The 16,727-nt window shown below is 35.4% G+C and overlaps 1 long non-coding RNA gene across 4 annotated transcripts in view; it reads right to left on the bottom strand.

The window, feature by feature from the left end:
- The window catches only part of LOC128786837 (uncharacterized), a 146,505-nt gene that overhangs the window by 58,900 nt on the left and 70,878 nt on the right, over window positions 1–16,727 (bottom strand). The window lies entirely within an intron of this gene.

Below are 16,727 nucleotides of genomic sequence, written 5' to 3'. Positions count from 1 at the left end.
GGCCAAATATAAGAAGCAGGATCAAGGCCAAACTGAACATTTCTGTTTAGCATAGAAAGTTGTTATTAAGATAACAAAGCAACCCAGAAATTATGAATGTAGTTGCTCATACTGGGAATCATTAGGACATATTTTTAAAAACTGAAGGTTCACTGACAACAATTCATTAAAGAAAGGATAAAAAAGATATAAAAGTTACAGAAGAGCAACTGCTATACCTAGACTGTTTCTGTCCAAGTAGTTGGTTGAAATTCATTCACCTGTTGAATCCTTTGACATGAAACACTGTGCTGAGACAAGTATCCAAAATATTTTTCATGTTTTGAAAGTGAAGTTTACGAAGACAAATGCCTGAATTAACTATTGGGAAAAAAAATCAGGGTCTTCTAGCATGAAAATTTCAGGTTATCTTAATAATATTTTTAGAAATAGGCTAAATATTTTTCTCAACATTGATTTCTGATGGAAAATAGATTTTGACAACAGCAAAATTATTTTCTAAAGTATTTTTACTTGATGGAAACTTTGAGCTGTTGAAAACCTGAATTTTTATTTTGTTAAAAATAAATACATTTCAAAACATGCTTGTGTATCCATGCTATTGGACAGATTGATAAAAGATTTAATTTAATTTCCTCTTTCACCATTCTTCTTTATGTAGAAAGCAGTTCTCTCAGACAATTAATTTTTGGGTAAATTAGAAGAGCAAACCATAGTAAATCAACTATAATCTTACTAGAGAACCCAATGTTTGGAGGAAAGAAGGTAGCTACATTTTCTACCAAATATCAAACAAATTCCATGAGGTGCTTGATCTAACTATTTCCTTCAGCAAGCTGAAATTTTGGTCTCATTGAAGAGAATAACAGAGAAAACTGAAGCGTGTTGGAAAAGAAGTTGTCATAATTTACTGATTCTGTTAATTTATATTTGCATTTTATATTTATATGTTGAAGACCTCATATTACTTGCAGCACTGTTAATGGCTCCTTCTGAAGAGCCACATGGTAGATCACACCTATGGGGAATGTATCTGACACTGCTTGGATCACTCCCCAGTGTTTGTGGTGCTTAATGCAATGCAGAAATCCAGAATTTCACCAACCTGACTAGAGCGTTATAGACGATTAGGAAGTGTAAGATGGATCTATTTTTCCACAGATTTGGCTAGAAATCGTCATCTGGATCCAAGAAATATTTTTCCAACAGAAATGTTCTTCCAAAAAGGCTTTATTTTTGCCAAAATGACATTTTCTTAGGGGAAAAAGTCTACCATGTTCCCAAGCAGCTTTAGAGATGATTCATGCCAATAAGCTGCACTTGCACTGAGGATAAAGGCAAGCTTTTTTACTTAAATTGAATGTCTTAAGCAGCTGAAGTAACAGGCTATGGTTTCAGGAGTATTAATATCAGAAATACTTAGAGACTGACACAATATTTCTTACTACTGTGAATCAATTTTGAGCAAAAGTCACTAATTAGATACAGGACTATCTCCCTTGTGGATTGTTCTATCATATACAGAGTGTGAGAGTGAACTGCTGGGAGCCTGACAAAACATATAAAAATGAAAAAAAACAGGACTATCCACATAACTTCTTTAACAACTGAAAAGCAGCATAAGATAAAGAGTTGAAAACTCAACTTGAACTTGGCCTCTAATTTAGCCAAGAACTCATTAGCTAGAATAAGTTTTGTACTAACTTGCTTAGTGAGTGAAATAAAATATAGAGTATTTTGGTAATATATATCAAATTTTAACTTACCTGTGTGCAACTGCATTTTTGTCTCATATTATCACAGCACATGTCACAGTTAAGACAGCACAATAAATACACAGAGTATCACCATACAAATCCAGAAAGCTTTAAGTATCTACCCACACAGAGCAACACCACTCCACAAAACTACAAATACCCACCCTTCTTGTTCTTCAGCCCAACCTTTTACACCCCTCATGTTCGTGCACTGCACCTGTGTGCCCTCTGTTCCCTTTGGTGGTTGGTCAGTGCACCTGGGCACTCCATGGCTCATTGCTGTCAGTGCTGCTCACCTGCTTCTCACAGCTGTACCCACTGGGGATGAGGCTCGGCCACAGCTCCACTCCCAATCACCACAAACTGCGTGCCTACATCATATTTAAACTACAAATTTCAAACATCAGAAGTGTCAGAGAGGCATTTGAATTCCTTCTGTCCTGAGTGACCATTTGGATAGGGTATAGGAAAAAATAGAAGGCAAATATAATAAAGAGCTACTGATTGGTCTTCAGCACAGTGTCCAAGCAGAATCCATGACACTTCAGTCCTTGAAGAAGGACTCTACTAAAAGACCTCGTCACACAACTGGAACTGATTCAAAGCTACTATATCAGATTTCCTATTCAATTAATACATATTCTTTCATTAATGCATCTCTTTGCTTTTTGAACCTCCACAAAGTTTTTGGCTTTCCAAATGATATGTGGAAAAGTGACCTGTTGCCTGGCAATTTCATCAATATTCCCTGATCTTGTAGCATATACTGAATGTTGTCCCCTCTGCTTACTTTCTAACTTTTTGGGATTGTTTTTGGGATTGCTCCTGAGTGGTGACCTGAATTTTCATACAATTCTCTCTCATAGCTTCAACTTTTTGCCCTGAGAGTGAATAGCCCTTTTGTTTTTTTTTTTTTGAATGTGTACTGATTTTCCTTTAACTATATTGAATTTTATCTCCCTTTTTACCATTTTCACTCCATAATGTCAAAGCTTTCCAAAACTCTTTGAAATAAATTTAATTTTTTAATTTCTCTTTTATGTGAGAAAATGAATTAATTTACAGCAGCAAACTGTTTTGTTTACTTGCTAGTCTCCACTACGTATAAATTTTAAGTTCTGCGGCCCAGAAGTTGATACTGCGTTCAGTTTCCTTTTCCTCTCACTTTTTTTGTTCAGTCTTCAAAAATAGATCAATTCTGCATAATTTGCTCATACTTGAGCTTGTCTTTGCTAGGTGTTTTCAGCTGATTTTGTCTTCACATTGTCTAGCTTCTAGGTCCCTCTTTCATAAGAAGAGGTCCTTCTTTTTTTCCTCCTTTCATTGTTTTTTGTTTTTTACATATCTGTAAATGTATCCTTGCAGCAATCTATTTGCTGCCATCTGAACACTCTTTTCTCCTTTCTTCCTCTACCTCCTTTTCTTTTGCTCTATCACTTTTCTCTCTGATTATGTCACTATTTATTAGTTATACCAGTTCAATTATTTCTCCAATTTTTTTTTAATCAATACCGAACAATATTCAGTAGAAACTGAATAGAAAGAGGATACTCTGTAACAGATCTGAATACGAGGGTGGCTTAAAAGGTACTACCAGCGTCAATGAAAGCAATCTAGAACATGAAAAGAAAACTTGTATAAATATGGTGGGGCTTACATCATAGTTTTAGCCAGAAGGAAAGAGTAAGTAAGATAACAACATGATAACTAATCTGTGAATTAGGGAATGAGAAAGTTAATGAAACAATTTGTCTTGGGCACTGATATTTCAATGTTCAAACAGATGCCAATGACCCTCAAATCCCCTTATGCTGTGTGTGTAAGTGCTCTATGTATTCTTAACTCAGCTTTCATTAGCCTCAGGGTATGAGTGAGATTACCTCACCAAACATAAATGAATAGTATTTATTTAGCATAGTCACTTAATCATTCTTGAACAAACTCCATGAATCTTTTAAACCCATCAAATCCTCCAAGGCATTTCATTCTGGCACAGAAAGATATTTAAAGGCATTCTGAAAAATCTTTGACACTGGGGTGAAACTTTGGCATCACTCAAGGTAAAGGCGGATCTCCCACAGGTTTCAAAAATCCAATTAATAATATATAATGTAAACATAAACATATACACCCCACACAGAATTCAGAAGCTGGTTTTTTTATATAATTTTACATAAAAATAATAATTTTCATTCTGTGATATTGCAACTGATTTCTAATCTCCTATAACCAGTGGGACAGTACAGAATGTCATATATGTATTCTGAATAACAAAAATTGTGTGACCTCTATGGAGATTGTCCACATATGTTCTTTTGGCACTTTTCTCCTCAAACGGGACAGTTTTAGATGCATGCTTATGACACATTGTCCATTTCATCATGGTGAACCAACTTTATGGCATTTATTATCAGAGTTTTCCTTGCCATGATGGATTTTGCATTTATTTGCTGTGAAATTTAAACTGAAAACTGAAACTTAAAAAAACTCCACTGAATTTCAAAAGAGTGTAAGCACAATAGAGTTAAGATCTGATGAATGGTGAGAAAAAATTATTTCAATAAGCCAGCTGTGATTCTGAAAACTCAGTGAGCAACCCAGCATTTCAGCTGGTATAAATCAGCGAAAAACTATTGAAGTAATCTGAACCACACTAGTCTATTAGACAAAGACTTGATTCCATTCTCTTCTTCTACTTTCTCCATGTCAGTCAGAATGAATTTCAAAGCTTGTTATTAAACATAATTTCAATGAATATTTTATATATAATGTATATCTTATTTTCATTACACTTTAAGAAATTACTGGACTTAGCTACATCATATAGAATTTTAATAGTCAGAAAAGACTGCCTGATTCAGTAGCATAAGTAGGCATATGGGAATTCTAAAACCTACTGCCATTTGCAGTCGGGTTATGTTTCCAAAGCAGAAAAATTTAAGCTTAGCTTACAGTATAACTATTTTGATAAAATTTTAAAATAAATTTAGATTTCCTATTTCTCTGATATAGCTTCAGTTGAAAATGAGAAAAGCAATATCAGTTATTAACACAGAGACAAACTTTTAGATTACAAACTCTCTTGCACACCAAAATCAAGTCCACTATAAAACACCAAGACATATACATTTTGAAGAGTAGCTCAGAGAACAATCATTTTTAGTAAACAGTTGGCCCAGATTTATAACAGAGTATGAAAATGAAAGCAAACTTTCTCCAGTGTAAATAAATTATTTATATAGCTTCCACAAAAGGTTAATTTTGCTTTCCTATGATCTTACTTATATAAACATCATTGAAAATATCCCTTTATCCATTTTAGTAGGTATTCTGAGAAACTTCTTGTGATGAGAAATTACCCAGGGCAACTAAATTGTAAGCAATAAAAATTACATTATTTAACATAAAAGTGACAGGAGTGTTTATGAAACCTATATATATGAAATAAAAATAAAGAGATTAAATATAAAAATTTATAGGTCACACACCCATTTAAAATATTTCAATAAAATCTGAATCCTTCAAACTATCATTAGGACAAAGTAATATACATTTTTCCATGAAGTTTTCCATCCTGTAGCAGCTTAGTACACATGCACATGACATAAATAGTCTGGATGGTAATTTCTTATGAACAATGCATTCAAGTATTCCTTTATTAACAAATGAATTACTGAAAACTAGAAGAATATGTATTCTAATGAGAAACACCTTAGAAACACAAAATTAAAAGTTCTAATTATATTGCTCATAGCTCCTGCAGTCTGTTTCAAAACATCTGTCATGATTTAAACTCTAGCTGAATCCAACTTGTGCAAAACCCAAGAACAATAAAAAGTTAAGCTTATTATTGCTGTCGCTGAAATACATAGGAACTTTTCCTATTTAGCACTAGTGGGTAACTCCTAATTAACTAAACTTATTTACTGAGACATGCATCTAGGTTTATATTAAAAGTATAAAATAAAAAGCACTTAAAAGCTTGAGGATTCCAAATTACTACGTTATTTGAATTTGGGGTTTCAAAGAGTTGGAGTTTCAAAAGCAGAAAGTTAAGGTGACAAGAATCTAGCAGAGGCCTTTGAACAATACCCTTAAAACCATGTTTTAAATTCGTCTGCCCTTCAATAGTCAGGCTGTTGGACAAAATAATCATTGTGGGTCCCTTCCAAAAGAAATATTCAATGCATTTCTATTTCTATTTCTATTTCTATTTCTATTTCTATTTCTATTTCTGTTTCTGTTTCTATTTCTATTATTTCTTTCTATTTCTATTATTTCTATTTCTATTTCTTTCTATTTTATTTCATTAAATAACCCCGAAGTATTTTCATGAAGTAGTAATGATCACACCGTCTCTCTAAAACATAATGTCTGGAAACTCCCAAGTACTGGTAGGTAGGTGGTTGCAGTGTGCCCCTTGAAGGCAATAAATGAAGAGTTTTGAGGTCAAAGAGGTAAACACAGTACAAAATGTGACAATTTGCTATGACAAACTGAATATCAACATGAACATGTTTTTTCCTTTTTTTTGTCCCATGTCAAGTGGCACTATGGCTGTCTGAGTAAGAAGAAGTGTTAAAACTCATGTCACCAGACCTCAAACCACTTTTGTCCACTTATGCAACTTCTTAAGGAATTACTTGTGTCTATTCAAGCTAATAGACAGAAAGGTTCCTAACAAGACTTAAACTCCCCAAAAGGTCAGATAAATCTTATCCTTGCTATGACCCACCCCAGAAAGCAAGGGAACCCAGGTTCTTGTGAATAGATGCCTTGAGGCAGATTAGAGTGAAACAACACTGAATGGCTGGTGTTTGTAAATATGTACACATTGGGGTTTTAGAATAATGTTTGTGACTCCATGAATGAATGCACACTGAAAAAAAAACATTTTAACTATCATCAAACTGACTCTTAGGTCACTTCCTGGTTTGGATTTAATTTTTTTAGATTTGTATCAAGTTACCTCAGTAACCTCTTTTTGAGAGTATTTAGAATAAGAATATTTATTAGAAAGGAGAAACTACTAATGAATATGAAACAAATATTGGATAAATATTATACTGTATTTTTTTCAGTATAATATTAACTATATTAACTCAGTATTAACTGTCTTTCTCTGTTACTTGTTTGCTCTGTGTTTGTTGTCACATTTACTTTTTAACCCAAGGTATAGAAAGAACATTTCCAATTTTTGTTTTATAATGACACCATGGAACAAACTACAATACATTACAGCTTTTATGAAATTGTGTTGCAGTTTTCCAGAACAAAAAAATTTAGTTGCAAATTGCTTATACTAGAGTGTGAATCACTTGCCTTCAGTTACACAGTGTGTGTTAAAGAAATAAAATTTACATTTCTTCATTTATTATGAAATAACAATAATGAATAAGTATTATATTATTCTATTTGACATGAAAAGTTGTATCTTTCTGTGCAAAATAATAAGATTTTAGTAGTTTATTGTAACAGTTGGATTTATGGCCATGGTTCAGGTCACTCTTATATTCAAATGCTCAAATTTTCTCACTGGAATTCTTAATGTTACCAGTATGGTTGAGGATTATTACAGTACAAATATTTTGCTAGGGCATTGCTTATATGACACCTTTGTTGCGAGCCACTCCTTTGTGTCACATGGAGATCCTAAATTACCTAATGCAGAAGTACAACTTCACTTCAACAAATGATAAATCAGATAGCTTGGCCACAGGAGGAAATTAATTTCTATTACTGCAAGGTTGCATTGTAGGGTGGTCATAAAGAAAATAGATATATCTGTTTTTGACAAATAGAATGGCCAAAGAATAAAATAACACAGCTTGTGCCAATGAATAAGGTAAATACAGTGCTGCTTCAGATAACTCAGAATGGTGATTTAAGATTGTTATGATCTTTCTCAGTTGCCCAGAAACCATCATACTGTATTAAATCTAAGTTTATCTCCAAATAAAAATAAGAATGTCCGTCTCAGACACAGACTCAAATCTCAGTATTTTCATCAAGTATTCTCTACAGAAAGTAAATGCTGCAATTTATCCTTCTAAAAGTTGACACAATTTCAAAGGAATGAAAATATTTATCAGTTAAAAAATAAGTTATTTTGACAAATTAGTCCATTGTTAAAAAAAAAAAGGAGGTTTTATAGTTTATATCACATTTAAGAAGATTTGGAAAATCATTAAAGATACAGTTAAAAGAGCTCGGACTTCAGATTATTATCAGGAGAAGCCTCTCTTTCACCATAAATAAAACATGTATCGCTTCATAGTTTCAAATTTCTATTAACAGAAAAAAATCTGGTTTGCAAACAAGATAAGGTTTGATGTTTCTAGGCATCCTGATACCTATATCTTTAACCATCTGATACCTATATCTTTAATCATCAAAATATAGAAATTATCAACATAAATAAATAATGTACACAACTTTTCATGTACCTTTCCTACCCTGACTCCCATTGGCTCTACCAGCTTTCTATTACATGTATACCACATAGCTTTATCTACAAGATATCCTGTTCGGAAGAGAAGGTTTCTTTTTCTAAATTGATTAAGTTGCTTTCATCAGAATGAGTCCCACATAAGGAATGGATTAATCTCTGTCGGAACCCAAGGTGTCCCTCAGACACTCTTGGATGTTCCGGGTTTAGGGCAGAAGCCTCTGAGACCTTGGCAGGCAGCCAGAAACCCCTGTGGTCTTGAGTTTGACCCATGGAACAATTTACTAACTTTGCAGGAAGAACAAGAAATCACAAAAGTTTAGGTATTATAATAGAAGTAATCACAAAGTAAAAGGTAGGATTTTTGAGTGCTGTACAGGGGGATTTTAGGCCTTGTACAGAGGGGTCTGAGTTTTGTACATGGGGGTCAGAGGTTCTAAGATGGAGGGATTTGGGCGTGCCCTGTCCTCCTTCTTTCTTCTTCCTATTCCCCATGTTCTTGGTGGTGTTGGCACTCACAGATCATAGTTTAGAGTAGAAAGCCACTGTTCAACATAGGTAATAGGCATTGGGGAAAAACTATAAACATCCAATACGTAATGTGTGATATAAAAGATGGCACCAGCCCCTTGGGAAGGGGAGACGAAAGAAGACGAAGGGAGACGAAGACGAAGGGAGACGGAGAGAGACGCAGAGGGAGAAGGAGTCAGGGACAATGTCAGGGAGTCTGTGTGCCTTGAGATAACATGCAATAAACTGCCTTGAGACCAGACGACTGAAGACTACTAAGTCTTTCTTTGAAAGCACGGGTTAGAGGAGAGACTTTACCACCACCCGGAGTCACCCCAATCTGGGGGAAGGCTCCGGCAAATCTCACTTCTACTGTAGTTCAAAAAGCATAGCCATAGCTTGTTTAAACTGGGAGGTGTATGCCATATTCATGACAATCTATTTCTGTGTTTCTGTATACCCTTTACATTTACACCAGCTTCTATTCATACCTGTTTTTTCCACATCTGTAAAGCAGTCTCACAAACTAAAGAAAAGATGGTAGAAAATTATTACAATTTTTTAGTTCTAAATGAGAAGAACTGTGAAGTGACTGAGCTACCAATCAAAGTTAGATTTATTCTAGTATAATATTTGTTACTCTATGATGCTTCCTTCTGACTTACAATTCCTATGCAATTGGATTATTCTGCTGCTATATCAAAACCTCTGAAATGTGTTTATTTTAATGTCTCAAACTATTGACTAGATAGTCAAGCTGTGCAGCCAGAAAAAAAAAAAATCATATTTACTGGAAATGTAAAGTTTTTAAAAAATTGCATGAAATTCAGTTTTTACTTTGTATGTCTATAAATTCTTTGAAACTTAAGAATTATTTGCCTCTTTTAACATAGCTAAAACTATTTGCTACATTTTGAATCTGCCTCAAAATGTAAGTTATAATATATTTTACAGTACATTTTGTAGGACAGCACATGCAGTGTCAGTCATCTACATTTGGAGCGCTCTCATTGTTGCTGTAATCTTTTTCACAGCACAGGATGACTGGATAAAAATTTAGAATAATTATGGAATATTTTTTTCTTCCAGTGTTATGTTTCTTTGTTCCTGGCTTATGCTAAGATTGTCTTTCTGTTTCTGCAATATGCAGTTGTAGCAAGAATTGTATTCCCAACTTTTTTCATTTGGAGTAACATTTGGCAGGCTTTGTCTAGCACTGAACCATATGCATATGGGTCAAATTGGATTGGAGGAAATAATTTCTTATGGGAAAGTTATAAAATCGGAATATTGTCTTCCAGAAATACATGAAAATTTACATTTTTTTGGCTTTTATTTGTCTTTCTCTTGTTCCTATGAGCTTTTGCAATACTGCACTGTATTGTACAAATTCTGATTTAAATTCTTTCCATTCAACAGGAAGCCATAGCTTGCCTCTCATCCAGCTGTTGTTTCACTTGGTTACATGTTAGCCAGAGAATGTTACTGTGCTCTTATTTTCCAACACAGCAGAAAACTTCTTGTTTCACTACACTCAAAAATTTGAGACCTTTTCTGTAAATTTATAGAAGACGTGTGGAACAAGACGCGATTACTTTAGTAGTAACATATGTCTAAATCAGGGAGACTATTTCTGAAAATAAAAAGTACTGAGGAAAGGTTTCCAGTTCTTGAAAGGCTCTCAGCAGGAAATACAGTGCTGGGAATATGCTGTGTTTTCATTATATGAAATTAAAGAAGTCTGTGAAATATTGAAATTTTTTTTATTAAAATACACAAATAGTTTCTGATAAAACTTTGTTTGTGTTAGAGTTTCCTAGAAGACATTTGACGGGTTTACTACAACTTACTAATTTTGTCTCTGTCTTATATCTGTATCCCTGGCTTGCAAACCTCCAAGTTGTCAGGAGTTCACACTGTATATTTAGAATAGCCAAAGAAACAATTTTCATGGCATCAGTGATTTTAAGGCATCCTCAAATCTTAGCTCATCAACAAATCTGGCTGGAAAATTCCAGTTAATCAAAACAGAATAGGGTTCATAAAAATTATTGTGATTTTTATTGTGATTCAGTGAACCACAAGCAGCTCCTTTTACAGTCCACCAGAAATGCCCTACACCTGGCTTAGTAAATCACAGAACAGCTGAGGTCGGAAGGGGCCTCTGGAGGTCACTTAGTCTAAACCTCCTGCTCAAGGAAGACCACCTAGAACAGGTTGCCCGGGGCACCTTTTGAATGTCTCCAACAATGGAGACTCCACAACCTTTACGGGCAAGCTGTGCCATAGCACAGGCACCCTCTGCTTCCTGATATGCAGACCAAATCTGTGTTCCTGTCTGTGCCTGATGCCCTTGTCCTGTGACTGGACACTCCTGAAAAGAGATTAGTTCCCTTTAGATATGTTTATGCATTGCTGAGTTTCCCCCTGAGCCTCCTCTTCTCCAGGCTGAAGAATCTCAGCTCTCTCTTAGAGGACTTCCACTGGATTGTCTCCAGCATGTCCATGTCCTTCTTGTATTAGGAAGCCCAGAACTAGGCACAGTATTCCAATTCTGGCCTCATCAAGATGGAGTAGAGTTCCTCAATTTGTTGCCAGCTGTTCATCTTATGCAGCCAGATGATCAGCTCTCAACATGTTCTGGTGCATCAGATTGTTTCTCCCCAGGCTGCGGACTTTGCATCTCCCTATGTTGGTTGACCTGTATATGGTTCTCATTAGCCCATTTCTCCAGCCTGTTGAGATCACCCTGGTGCCAGCACTGATGGTGTTTTAGCCATCACATGCAAACCTGCTGAGGGTACACTCTGTCAGATCATCCAAATCATTAATGCAGAAGTTGAACAGTATAGGACACTGTATAGACCCAAGTGAGACACTTCTACTTAGTGGTTCCAACTAAACTTCCTACCACTGATCACTCCCCTCTGAGCTAAGCCCTTAAGACAGTTTTCAGTCCTCACTCTGCTCATCCTGCTTCATCAACATCTCTTTGGACATCTGATCCAACTTGATCCAGTGGAAGATGTCCCTGCACATGACGTGGGGGTTAGAAGGGACCTCAAAGATTACTATTTACAAACCATTCTAAGAAATTCTTTGCTTCTATGATTTTATGGGACACAGTGTCAAAAGCCTTATTAAGTCAAGGTAGACAATATCCACTGGTCTGCCCTCACCAAACCAGCTGTTTCATCACAGAAGGTTATCAAACTGTAGATCCCCAATTCCTATTTCTTGCTCTATTTCAAGAGGTGTTTAAAATACATGTAGACATGGTACTTAGGAACATTGTTTAGTGGTGGACTTGGCAATGCTGGGTTAATGGTTGGACTGTATGATCTTGAGAGTCTCTTCCAACCTAAATTATTCTGTGGTTCTTTCACTTAAAACATGTAAGGATATATATAACAAACTTAATTTAAAACCATCCACTGTTGAATCACTAAGTTACAAGAAAAGAAAACATGTATTCGTTTGAATTTTGCATACTAAGACATCATGTAAAAAGAATATTTCCTGAGAAACAGCCCTTTGATGGTTTATAAATACCACATTTTAACAATAAAGTTACTTAAACTGGATTATATTCTTTAGGATATAAGTTAGAGTTTTAAATATATCAGTAAGCCAAAATCATCTATTCAACATCTTAGAAATTAGCATTCTGACTTTTGTTGTTGAGAAATTACAGAGGATATATAAAAAAACCATGAGATGAAAATTTGAACCACTGTCATAGCAACTCCAGTAGGTACATTTACATTTCTCTTTAGTACTGAGGCAGGTTGAAAAGTCTTAAAGACAGCATACAACCTGTTAGAGTTCTGCAAGATTCACATGCTTGAACAGCAAAGTAGGAATATTTCATTAAAAATGACACTAAATTAGATGTATTCAATCTGAACAGAGAAGCAGTATTATGGTGGAAAGAAATCCAGCAGAAGAGCTTAAAGCCAGCTTCAATCAGAATATTTGCACTATCAGGGGACAGGGAGCTGTGTCTATGTGTGTGCTTGTATGTGTGTGTTCACCTCCCTCAACCCCTGGGTCATGTTACCTAAATTCATAATGGGAATGTTAAGTACATTGCCCTGAAGTAACGGGTTGAATAATACTTATAATCCAACAAAAGTTGAACAGCGGGACAACAGAATTATTTTGAGCTCTTTTACATCTCTGACATTGGAAGCTTAACTGAACTTGCTTTTGCTGTATGGTTATAGCAGTTATTACTTCACTGATGCAAGCCAACTCATTTGACAGTCAGCTTGCGTGGCTGACTTCTCTGCAAGATACCTGTGCTATCTCCTGGCTGATTAGCTGGAGTGTGACTAGAAATGCATCTATTGCAGCTCAACACAGAGCTGTGCCTGGGCCAGCTTACTTTTGACCCAGTTTGGAGGCTTACATGGCATTCAGAGTATCACATATTGACTAATTCATCCTGACATTAGAGGAAACTTAGAGAAATACTAGTAAGGATCTACTGGAAGTTTATTTTGAAAAGCAGTGTAGGTCATGGTTGTTGGTGCCAGTCCAGCTCTATTAAACTTAGTGCCAGAGCCAGTGATTCATAACTGTTTATTCAACAAATCTTAATCTATGAACAGAGACTACCTCAACAAGTTTAAGTTGAAATACAAAACACAAAAAACCAACCTAATCTGATTTATAACTCTGTATTTTTGCTACCACCTGTAGTTAGATTATGATATCCACTCTTTTAAAATACACACAAACTCAGTAATGAAAAATTACCTAAGCTTTGCTAGCAAAACTTTGGAATCTTTCAGTCAAAACTTCTTAAGTAGCTAGCAAAGAAATGAGATTAATTTGTGACTAGCAAATATGTGGCAAGTCAGTTTCTCAGGTATTATAGGGACAATAAACAACAAACCCCACCATTTCAGTATTAAAAGTGACTAGAAGCAGAAATTCTCACTTTAGGCTCACGGAAAACCATTTTGGGTAAGTTCTAGGAAAGTATCCATGAGTAAGAATCCCAAATAGAATAAGATAAAAAAATGCTTATAATACTATTAAAAGAAAGAGGATTAATAAACCTAGCTCTCACTGGGAGTAATAAATCCAGTATCTCTCACTAGACTGTAGTGAGAGACATGATAGAAGAGCACCAAAAATGCAAAGATGAGATGCCATCATGGAGCTTCAGGTAATTCAGGTAACCTTTCCTTGCAATGTAGGTGAGAGATGCTGAGAATTACCAGTAAATTTGGGTGCATGTGACCACCTCTGCCCTTCCCTACTTGCTACCAGGGCCCTGAGGGTACCACTGAGACCTTCTTCCCCTTCTGTCCATCAGTGCCATCACCAGCACTGCAGCAAGGCGAGCCCCTCAGTCCCCGCAGCCCTGCCCTGCCTGACCTGGGCCCTCCCAAACAGGGTCCACATCCCAGAGAGCTTCATGATGCTGCTCTAATCACGTAGACAATCACAGAAGTGAAACCTTAACCAAACTTGTACAATGTATCAAGAATATGTGGTTTATTAAAACCACATATTACTTATTGATGTTTCTAAACATCAATACCTATAGAGAGAAGGACAAAAAGTAAAATCTTTCAAGGCATTTTCATTTTAGAGGTATCATAGAATCACAGAACAGTTTGGGTTGGGAGGGGACCTTTAAGACCACCTAGTTGTTGTCCAACATCCCTGCTGTGGGCAGGGACATTTTCAACTAGACCAGGTTGCTCAGAGTACCACTCAATCTGGGCTTGAAAACCAAGTATTTTGTTCTTCACCTTTCAGGCTCATGGTTTCTGATCAAATGTTCATGTCTACTACAGCTGCAATAATCTTGCATTAGTTGGACATGTCTGAATAATCCAGGATTTTTCCAGAATTTGAATCTGACTGTGATTGCTTTGGTTTCTGGACATAAATTAAATCATCTCCAAAGACTGGATTCATGCCCAGTGAAAATCACTTGAGTTGGTACCAAAGAAATACATGCATCTAAAATTAGAAAAGCTTTTTGTGAATAAGTGCTTATGCCTAAATGTAGAATAAACAGAGCAGAGAAACGTAACAAAAACTTACTGAACAGCTTTAATACATATGGTCTAAATTTTTGGGACTATTAGGCACAGATTAATCCATAGCATTGTGAAGGACATTAACACATTTAAAGATTGGGGAATGGAAGGAAATGCTTCAGAATTATGGAAAACTAAGAAAACCTAATATTCACTTGATTCCTGTTAAAAATATGCTTTTCAATATTTCATGAATATTGTGTATATTAGTATAGTGTTTCTCAGGCATATATATAAAAAAGCAGCATCAGTCACTGTTTGAAAGAAACTAGGCAGATTGATTATGAATTTTAACTTGCCCCGTGATGAATACAGTGAAATGCAAGGAACTACAATGCAAAATAATTTGAACCTAAAAGACCTACTGAAGAGCTAAAGAAACATTAACTAGCAGCTTTAATTTGGTAATGAACAATTAAAAGCACTTGGTACAAACAACAGAACCCTTCAGATGGCTCTATCCACAAAAATCTGCATGAAAGCTTCCTAGTCATTCAGTCTGGTTATTTTAGATTAGGACCACAATTTATTTAGCTGTTGGATTATCAACTGTGGTTGATTTCAGTCACATATAACAATATGTCAAGGGCTGTATCTGTAAATGGATTTTGACTTCTAAAATCTATGTCCAAAAATGCAGTCCACAATAACATAGGGACTCAACATCTAGACATTTTTATCCCACTTAATCCCATCTGGGATCCAGTAAGAAGGTGGAATTTCTGGGGATGCCTGATCTGTCTCCAGTGAAACTGTAGACATGCATTCCATATGGTGTAAATTGGCCACAGAAGGAAATTTTAGCTAACAAGGTAATGGTCAGAACGCTTACCTAGGCAACAAGAAACTAGCACTAAAGCATCTTACCTCCTCAGAATCCACAATAAGTGGATTTCAAAATAATTTTTCTTTCATTACTTTTCTTTACAGGTAGAATGCATCTTTTATTATTGGTTTTGTACATTTCAGTGCGAGGAGAAATTACAGAACTGCTTTGATGCATATTTTGAATTACATTTTATTCAAGTTAATCTCAGAATGCACAGAGAAACAAATTAAGGCATTCACTTCCTTGTGAGAGTATAATCCTTGTAGGAAGAGATTGTTTCCCATAAATTCTGGGAATCTTATGGTTTCCTGACAATTGCATATACTTAATTCATTGTTAATGGAGCATGACTATGGCATGTACAAGACCATTTGGGAAGTCTTGGGCAGGATAATAATTTACATATTTGATTTCTATTAAATTGTTTTATTGGAAGGGTGTTATTGAACCCCACTAGCACTTTAATAAATGGCCTGACTGTAATCAGCATAGTATTGCTTCTCTCTAGGCTTTCCAGTAGTGCATGATTATGTTAAATGATTAAGGTTAGCACACTTATGAATCTTATGCTGCATATGTAAATATTTTATTTGTATGGCAATGTCATTAAAAAGTATTCCTGACAACTGGTCTTATAAAAATTGTGAGATGGTCTGATTTTTTTTTTATATGACACCAAGTACATTTTTCCAGCACATAAAATCCATTTTGTTATGCTGCATCAATTTTGTGTCTGAGACTTTGCACTATGTTACTTACTAAATATTTTATCTGTGAAGTTTAGTTCATTTCTATAAAATTGAATTGAGTTGGGGAGCACTGAAGCCATCAGATTCTTAAGTTCAATGTTAATGGCATTCTTTGACCTCTACAAGATCTTTCACTGCTGGCAATAAATAAGTCAGTTTTACTGTAATACATTCGCCTTATTGTAAATATCTCCAGTGGCATGGGACCACTGCTATTTAGCAGGAAGGGAGGAACACTGCTATGTCAGAAAGAGAGCAGACTATGGGAATTAAGTTGCTCGGGGAGGATGTCTAGGTTTTCTATTTGGCCCAATGTGTGAGCTCTCAGTATGACATGTGCTACATTTCTTTCTTTACTGAAAACCTTAGAAG

This window comes from Vidua chalybeata, chromosome 4, assembly GCF_026979565.1.
Source record: "Vidua chalybeata isolate OUT-0048 chromosome 4, bVidCha1 merged haplotype, whole genome shotgun sequence".
NCBI lineage: Eukaryota > Metazoa > Chordata > Aves > Passeriformes > Viduidae > Vidua > Vidua chalybeata.
This window is presented reverse-complemented; position numbering and strand designations above follow the sequence as displayed.